The sequence below is a fragment of the Zea mays genome, chromosome 7, assembly GCF_902167145.1.
Source record: "Zea mays cultivar B73 chromosome 7, Zm-B73-REFERENCE-NAM-5.0, whole genome shotgun sequence".
In the NCBI taxonomy this organism is placed as follows: Eukaryota; Viridiplantae; Streptophyta; class Magnoliopsida; order Poales; family Poaceae; genus Zea; species Zea mays.
This window is the reverse complement of record NC_050102.1, coordinates 132,414,256-132,423,993: the sequence shown is the minus strand read 5'-3', so window position 1 is coordinate 132,423,993 and position 9,738 is coordinate 132,414,256. Positions and strand designations below refer to the sequence as shown.

Here is a 9,738-nt window from a genome sequence, read left to right as displayed (position 1 = left end):
CTTACCAGCCGACACTCCAAAAGCACATTTACGTGGGTTCATTTTCAAACCATACCGACGCATTTTATCAAAGGCTTTGCGCAAATCAGCTATATGAGGACTAAACTCAGCCGATTTGACTACAATATCATCAATGTAGACTTCCACAGTGTTTCCTAACAACTCATGGAAGATCAGATTCATAGCCCTCTGATAAGTAGCACCAGCATTTTTAAGACCGAATGTCATGACAACCCATTCAAATAAACCAATGAAGCCTAGACATATAAAGGCCGTTTTAGACGTATCCTCTTCGGCCATGAAAATCTGATTATATCCGGCATTACCATCAAGAAAGCTAATAATTCTATTTCCTGATGCATTATTGATTAATGTGTCGGCTATGGGCATGGGATATTCATCTTTAGGAGTTGCTCTATTTAAATTGCGAAAATCAATGCATACCCTAAGCTTACCTGACTCCTTCTTCTCCACCGGCACAATATTGGAGACCCACTCTGCGTATCTGCAAGGTCTGATAAAATTAGCTTCTAGCAGCCGGTGGATTTCGACCTTGATTCGTGGGAGAAGATCTGGACGAAATGTTCTAGCTTTTTGCTTGAAAGGTCTGAAACCAGACTTAATAGGCAGCCGATGTTCGACAATCTCTCGGCTTAGTCCAGGCATTTCAGTGTAATTCCAAGCAAAACAATCTGAATATTCCTTCAATAGACCGATCATCTCATTTCTAGAATCGGTCTCCAGGGTCTTGTTTACAAAAGTCGGCCTTGGAGTTTTACCATCTCCTATGTCAATCTCCTCCAAAGGATCGGCCGATGTAAACCACTGTCCTAGTTTATCAAGATCTCTGAATTCCTCTATCATGTCCCCCACAGAGGAATCAGATGATCTTTGTGTGATGGCGGACTTTCCGGTCTCGGGGACCGGATCATTCGTAATACTGTCTTTTCGCTGTGGTAGATGTTCGGTCTTAAAGTCCGAACTGTTTTGTGAAAGACCGGACCATCCGGCTTTGAGAGCCGAATTGTCCGTGATCAACGACTCATGAACTTTGTGTGTATTCATCATTTAAACTTTACTTAGGATTTAGCCGATTCTCCATCGGCTCTAGCATTACAGGAATGAAACCTTTCTTATCTATACTTATGAATTGATAATCAGAAAAATCTACTCCTATGGACATGTAGCAGTCTCATAAGTCCAGAGTACAGGGGCATCGGCCACAGCGATGCAGGCCGATACATTAGCATGTACTTGTTCTATGTCATCGCCTACCCATTGTATTAGCATTTGATGTAATGTAGAAGGTATACATTGATTGGCGTGAATCCAATCTCTGCCTAGAATTAAACTGTAATTTCCTTCTACATCAGCGACGAAGAATGCAGCAGCAAGGGTCTTAGTCCCGATGGTTAATTCAACGGACGTGACTCCCCTGACTTTGATCGAACTATCAGTTCCAACACCGCTGAGGGTCATGTTGGTCTTGACAAGTTCGTCATCTTGTTTACCTAATTTTCTGTATAATGAATAAGGCATTAGATTTATAGCCGCCCCTCCGTCTACCAACATCTTAGCAATCAGTATCCCATCAATGTGACCGCGCACGAAGAGCGGCTTTAAATGATTTACCGATTCCTTTGGTTTAGTAAAGGCGGCTTCTTTAGGACCAAAATCAAACTGGGCAACAACAGGTTCATCGTCACCGATGATAGTACAATCGGCAGAAAATGTAATAATATTTACATCCATACCTGGGCGTTCTGGAGAAGCCTCGTAGTCGACCAGGTCTTCTCCCAGCAAGTCGTCCTCTTCCATTGATGTTGTCGTGTCGTTGGAGGCCTCCTGGTGAACGGCGGACGGTCTGCACGCGGGGGCCGGACGGTCCGCACCTGGTGCAGGTTGTCCAGAGGCTTCCTGGTGAACGGCGGACGGTCCGTGCGCGGGGGCCGGACGGTCCGCGCCTGGTGCAGGTTGACTTTCTATTTCTGTGGCCGTTTGTTTTTTCTCAACGGCCTTCGGTCTCCATTTCTTTTGCGGTGGCGGGTATAGTGGATGTGTGTCATTAAATGTCTTTTCCGCCTCCTTCTCCTGGCTCTCCTTTGCTCTTAGGCGCTATAATTTTCTCTTTTGGGATCGTGTCAATCCCGCTGGGCACCATCGAGGCATGGAGTATTTTGGATCGGCTGTTTTGATGGTAGCCGTATCCTTTTCGGTTGTGTTGGCCGATTCGCCGAAAATCATCGGCCCTTTATTGTCTCCCCGTATGACAACATCTGCGGTGCCTATTTTGATGATGTCCTTTTTTGTTGTTCTTTGAGTTGGTACAGGCATATGCCCCCCCTGCCGGATTGGTCGGCCTAGGAGGCCGAGTAGTCCGGCAATCTTGTTGGGCCTGTGCCTGGTGACCGGATTCAGCAGCGCTCAATCGGTCTTGCACTGGCGGCGCCAACCTATCAAAAACGGATGTTTGGGGTGCCCACCAGGCGGGGTATTGTGGCATTCCAAATGAATATGGTGGCATGCCCCACATTTGATTTGGGACATATGGTGGAGGTAAGTATGTGTATGGATATGGCATAGATGGATAAGGAGGTGGAGGGATCCATGTCGGCATGTTAGGTCTCAATTGTACAATAGGACCTTTCATTTCTTCCGATTGGTGAGGTGGTCCAATCGGCCTGACCTGACGTTGCTCATGAATGGGTGAGCGGGGTCACTTCGGTGGCCGGTCACTGGGGTCGGCCTTCTTTTTCACATATTTAGACAACAATTGATCGAAAGTCGGGCCAGGCTTGATCAGCCGACCAACTGCTTTAAATGTATTTGTTTTCCACGTACCTATCTCTGGTCGTCGTGGTTTGAAGGTACGTGGTCGCTGCGAGTCCTGAGCATGGCCGGACCGTCCGCCAGAGTCCTCCGGACCGTCCGGAGAAGCGTCGGACCGTCCGCGTCGGGACGACGGACTGTCCGTGATGCGCAGCACGGGTTCCCGCAACTGTCTCCCTGTCTGCGCTTGCCCCCCAGTGCTAGAGGCTGTGATGGTCACCTTCAGGGTCTCCCCTCCATCGGGAGTCTTCTCGGCCACCACTTTCCTGCAAGAAACTTTACCATCCCCATCGGCCTTTTTATCATTGTCGATGATTGTTTCCTTGCCTTTGCCTTTATCGGCTGTATTTGGCCGAACCAGGACTTTCTTGCCCTCGAAGTCAATCATGTTCATCGGAAAGGGCTCTGTATCCACCTGCATTTCCTGAAATTTCAATCGTCCTTCGTTAATGGCCGATTGAATCTGTCGCCGAAATACATTACAATCATTAGTGGCATGAGAAAATGAGTTATGCCACTTGCAGTACGCACGACGTTTTAGCTCGTCGGCGGATGGAACAGTGTGATTTATTTTAATATTGCCATTTTTAAGTAACTCATCAAATATTTTATCACATTTACCAACATTAAATGTAAACTTTACCTCCTCTTGCCGTTTCTTTTGAACCGGCTGTAAGGAAGCACAAGCCGAAGATTTGGCCTGCTTTGGCCAAACCATTTCAACAGCGTACACTTCTACTGATTCGTCATCTGAGCTACTTTGGTCGCATTCTACTATGTGTACGTTGTGACGCATTGTTTTAGTAGTTTCTTTGCTCCGGCTTTCGCAAGCCAAAGCTCTCTGGTGTAACCGTGCTAGTGTAAAAAATTGGATGCCTTCTAATCTTTCTTTTAAATAATATCGCAGACCATTAAAGGCTAATCCTACTAGCTGTTTCTCTGCTAAATGAATTTGAAAGCATCGGTTTCTTGTATCTCGGAATCTCTGGATGTAATCATTAACCGATTCATCTTTTGTCTGTCGCAACGACACTAAATCTACCAAATCCAACTCATAGTCACCGGAGAAAAAATGATCATGAAATCTTTGTTCTAGATCCCCCCATGATGAAATGGAATTAGGAGGTAAAGTGGCATACCATGCAAACGCGGTTCCTGTTAGCGATAATGAAAATAAACGTACGCGAAATGCCTCTGTGTCGGCCAATTCTCCCAATTGTGCTAAGAACTGGCCTATATGTTCGCGTGTGTTTTTCCCTTGATCACCCGAAAATTTTGCGAATTCGGGTATTCTGGTTCCCTATGGGTATGGGTGGTGATCAAATCGGCTGTCATAAGGTTTCCGATATGATTGCCCCCCAGGGACCATGCTTACTCCGAGCTTATCTCGGAACGCCCCGGCTATTTCTTCTCTCACTATATCAATGGCAGCCGGTGCAAGACCACCGGCTCTCTGGTCAAACATAGGTGGGGTTGGTTGCATATTAGTATTGTTGTCGTTCCCCCCATTGGTTTGAGCTACGTGGTGCATTTCCATTTGCCCTATATGGCTCATAGGTTTGATCGTTTCTTTCCGGGCTCCTAGGTGGAGCCGGAAAGCTTTTCTGGGCTCTGGATCCTGAATTAATGGGCTGGTGCATTGCATAGTGTGATGGGAAGTGTTGCTGGGACGGGCGAGGATTCAGGTAATAATCCTCCTCAAAAGACTCATGCGCGGACTGTCCGGCTATGTACCCGGACCGTCCGTGATTATATGCGGACCGTCCATCGTTGTATGCGGACCGTCCGACTGGGTAGTTTGGGTTCTGTGTCATATGTGGTGGCTCGGGTGCGTGTCTGGGTACTTCATTAAAAATGGGCCCGACTGTTGTTGGTCCGGACGGTCCGCGCTCACGTGCGGACGGTCCGGGCATGCGCAGATCGGCTGATTTGCTGCCGATTTGCGGTTGCTCAGGGTATGTGTCCATCGGCATCCCATAAAGGGGTTGTGACTGGTCGTGACAACCTGTAGCCGATGTGTTACGCGTGTTACCTCCTAACTCAACCTCGTGCGAAGGAAAATTTGTGATACTAGATTTATCAAATGCACGTACTAGCCTCTTAAGATCGCTTTGCATACCCCCTATGATGTTCTGCATTTGTTCACGCTGATCTTCTACATAATTTCTAAGAGATTGCAGATCGTTGGTATTACTTACATTGGGGATATCTGGCGTGGGTTGGAGCGAAGCCGGATCCGTCGCCCAATGTCGGACGACCTTGTTGTTCCTGTCCACTTTGAAGTTGGCCAAGAACTTTGCTTTCGCCTCCTGGATCATCCGTTCCTTGTGCTCCTCGAACTGGAGCTGCTCGTCAGCCGGCAAGGTTTCCCAAGTCGGCTCTATGATGTTGCTTGGAGAAATATCAGAGCTATCCCTTGAACCGATCATTGAGGGCCGATTTGATAAGCTTAGATATGTACTTTCCCCAGCGGAGTCGCCAAAAAGTATGTTGACACCTTTTTGGAGGCGTCAATTACTCAAGAGAACCAGCGGCGATGCTCTCTGGTCAGGCGCGGACGGTCTGCGGCCCAGAGCCGGACGGTCCGCGACCTGGTGCGAGGCGGCGGTGCTCTCTGGTAAGGCGCGGACGGTCCGCGGCACAGGGCCGGACGGTCCGCGACCTGGTGCAGGAGCTCGGGTTCCCTGCCTGACGGCCGGACGGTCCGCGCGTGCGCAGGGGCGGCGGAAGATCGCCGGCGGCGCCTGGATCTCGCTCCCGGGAGAGACCCCGTCGGGGAGGAGAGATCCTAGGAGTTGCCTAGGCTCGGGTAGACTGACCTAGACTCCTCTAATCGACGTAGAGTCGAAGAGAGACAGAGAATTTAGGAATTGGAAGGCTAAACTAGGGCTAAACTAGAACTACTCATAAGATAAAATGCGAAATAGAAGTTGTATTGATTCGATTGATTCTCACAAATCGGCCGTAGACCTCTCTTTTTATAGAGGAGGGGGGCTGGACCCTTTACACGACCGGATTCCGAGCTAAACCCGCGAATATAGCTAACAAACATAGCACAAAACTTGGAACCCTAATCTGTTCTGCGCAGGCGCGGACCGTCCGGCCCACAGGCGCGGACTGTCCGGACCGCGGACCGTCTGGCTCCAGGGCCGGACCGTCCGCTTGGCTCTTTTTGTGCCAAACAGATATACTATATCTATTTAGGGACATACCAGAACTACGGAAATTAAAATATTTTATAACGTAGAATACAGGAAGAATCCAAATAGAGAAAAAAAGGTATCCATTATTTTTTAATATCTAGTGTCCAAGAGCGAATTGTCATGATTAAAGTGTCATCATTAAAAGGTCTCCATTAGCAATACCAACATTGAGAGATCATACAGCAGAAGTATCATAGTTTAAAGGCCCAGAGTTGTGATTCGTCACTCTAAAAAGAGGAAACTCAATTTTGTTTTGGCATGCGCGGGTCTTTTACTAGCTTATAGCGACTACAGCATACGAGTCATACATTGCACCAAAATGAAACCCGAAAAGAAAGCATTTCGATTTACTTTTTAGGGTCGTTTGGATCCGTTCACTTTAGGGCCCGTTTGTTTGATTGGAATTGGGTTGAATTGGAATTTAATTCTTGGCTGATTTGTTTGGCAAGTTATAGAATTGGAAATTAACTTTCCATCCATTTCTTGGGCTGAAATTAGAAGCAAAAAAAACATTCCTACCCTAAAACGAGGAAACAGATTCCTCCCGAGCGCCGCCCGCGCCCGTGCCGCCTCCTTCCCGAGCACGCCCGCGCCCGCGCCGCCTCCTCTTCCCCGAGCGCCGCGCCGCCTCCTCCTCCCCGAGCGTCGCGCCTCCTCCTTGGACTACGCCTCAGGTACTTAGCTCCTTCACGGTGCTCTTGCGTTTGTTGCGATCTCTCCTGAGTTACCTAGGTTAGATTCAACATGTCGTGGTAGCCGATAGGTAATTTCATGGTGCGTCTAGACCCCTGCTGAACCTAAACGGGGGTACACTTACCGTGTTCTTGACTATCACACGACTCGTACACGAAGCCGGCCAGGGACCCGCCGAGTAGCGGGGCGATCCCAGTGGTTGGTCCAGACCCCGGTGGCCATGGCGGGACCGAAGGACCGCGCCGGGTTCATGGACGCGCCGGTGAAGTTGCCGCTGGCGAGGCTGTTGGCGCCTACTATGCGCCCCGTCAGCAGCGGGCCGATGGTGCGGACCTGGCTCCGCGGGTCCAGGATCATGGCGTAGGTGACGAAGAGCAGCGAGAAGGTGAGGATCACCTCCATCACCAGGCCCTGCATCGGGTTGATGCCAGCGCCCAGGGCGTGCACCGGGGTCACCTGCATTTTTCACATTTTTGGTCAGCACTGCGAGCTTTGCTGTTGCTGCTGGACTAGTGTAGCTTCCGTTCTTAATTCATGGTGGAAAAAGTGACGTTAAACAAGTTTTAGTGAGTTCACGACTGTCACAGCATACGAGTTCATTGCTATCTCCATTCTCGAATATTTGTTGCTCCCTGGTTCATTTTCAAACTAAACTGGGACAAATATAAACTGTGACAAATAAAAAAAAGAACGGAGGGAGTATTTGACTGGTAACTTCACCAACAACTGTTATGCAAATCAATACTTGGTGATCACCAAATCTGAGCAGCTGATTAGATACAATCTGTGGTCATATATGCAGAGTAGCCAGAGCATGTTGAAACCGACCCTCAACTGTACAAGCGTTCATGTAAACCTTTTTCTTCTTCTTATACATGGACGCATTCATGACAATTGTCAAGGTCACAATAAAGATAAGACTCTATTGGCATCCAGTTTATTATATGTTGTTATGCACATTCTGAACTTAACACATGCATATTGAAGTTTGCCATGTTTAGCTTGTGCCCGAGACTTATGTCAAGCATGATGCTCCACATATACCTTGTGTGGGGAGCATTTGTTAGTTTGTAGTTATTTTTTCTACTTTTCAAACAGTAGACAGAAAAACCTCAGTTTTATTTTTTTCCTACTTCCAGCACAGAGGCTCTCACCCATTCGAGCCCAGCCCAAGTTGATCTGAGACAGACAAGCATGACCGACCAAAATCTGCCGAAACAAAACTTCCCATTTTACTAGTTAATTTCTAGTTAATTTTAAACTCAACACAGCTGAGTCTTACTAGTATTCTTCCAATTTTTTAGTTGTTGTGCTTGGAATGTGTTTCTAATTCTGCAGCAGTACGTGTAGTTGTTCATTATATATGCTGATTGGTGATCACTAAAAAATAGCTAAGAGCATGTTCTTTTTTCAAACAGTTGTGCATTCAATCGTATAAACTGTATATGCATGTTTGTTCAAGTGTGCTTATGATGTATGTTTTATCTGCTGTAGATGCCTCACAACAACTTAGAATTGGTTAGAAGAAATTTGGGGGAAATGAGAGAGAGGCGTAGGAAGAAGAGGCAAAGAGTAGCATCATTATTTGTTGCAACGGTCATGGGTATGATTGCGGAATATTATTATCGGAAAAGACCTAGACATCTTATGGATCCCTCTGAGGTGATAGAGAGAGATGTAGCTGGTCGGAAACAAATGCGCAAGTACGAGTCCTTAATTGCACTTCCATTGATTCTGAGGAAGAGATGGCTGTTGAAGCAACTTAAAAAGTGAACCAAGTTGTGGTTGGGTGAATTGAACTGTTGTTGGGTGTGTTGATGTTGCTGTCTTAGTTTATGTTGGGTGAATTGAACATCACATTGAGTAGCAAGTAATGTGTTCCAATGATATGTGGACATTTGAGACAAATCTGCATCATTATTACTATTCTCGTGATGCATTCTGCTTGATAAATTGTAGGGTGAAAACTTGTGTATTTTGTTGTGTGCAAGTTGATGTGGTTACTTCCCTCCAAATATGTAAATTCCATATATAACTATCCAAACAAGATATTGAATTTGATTCATGGAAAAGAATTCCATTAGCATCAAAACAAAAAAATTGAATTGAATCAAATTCTAAGGAATTACTTTCTTTAGGAATCTAATATCTAAAATGTTATTCATGGAATGAGTTTCATTTCCAAGGAAACAAACAGGCTCTTATAAGAATTGGAATCTACTTAAGGCTGTCTCGAGCAGCACCATATGGTCGTATAAAGTATTATTTTATATTATAGACTATACTGTTTGAAGAATAAAGTTTAAATATAAAGATAGTGATGGATAAGGTGCTTGAGATAGTCTAATAGATCAGGCTGACATTCCAATACTTTCTAAAGTTTATATATAAACTTATCTCAAATTCATAGGACGATATCAACTTATCTCAAATTCATAGGACGAGAGATATAAATTGATTTTTTTGTCACCAGGCTAGATTTGTACTCTGTAACTTATAACACGCTCTCCTCCCTGCTCCCTTATAATAAAAAGTAATAATTAGATCTATACCATTAAAAGATTGCAACTTTAGATATATACCATTGGCTCCACATGTCATTGATCCATGTGAACCCCACATGTAAGTGAGATAACAATGTTATATATCTACATTTGTAATCCTTGAGTGGTACAAATCCAAATTTTCCTAATAAAAAATGTAGTACATAAATATCTCTCTTATATAACTGTTCGAACCAAAAAAGAGCTGCGGACGGTCCGGCCCTGAGGCCGGACGGTCCGCGGTCCGGACAGTCCGCGCCTGTGGGCCGGACGGTCCGCGCGTGCGTAGAACAGATTAGGGTTCCGAGTTTTGTGCTACGGTTGTTAGCTATATTCGCGGAATTAGCTCGGAAATCAGTTGTGTAAAGGGTCCAGCCCCCCTCCTCTATAAATAGAGAGGTCTACGGCCGATTTGTATCATCAACAATCGAATCAATACAACTTTTATTCGCATTTTATCCTAGGAGTAG

General features: G+C 46.0%; 1 long non-coding RNA gene across 1 annotated transcript; it reads left to right on the top strand.

The window, feature by feature from the left end:
- Positions 1-6,354: 6,354 nt before the first annotated feature.
- LOC103632865 (uncharacterized) lies at positions 6,355-8,700 on the top strand. The gene is made up of 2 exons (XR_556187.3): positions 6,355-6,706; positions 8,220-8,700. It is a non-coding gene; the product is annotated as an uncharacterized lncRNA (long non-coding RNA).
- Positions 8,701-9,738: the final 1,038 nt, after the last annotated feature.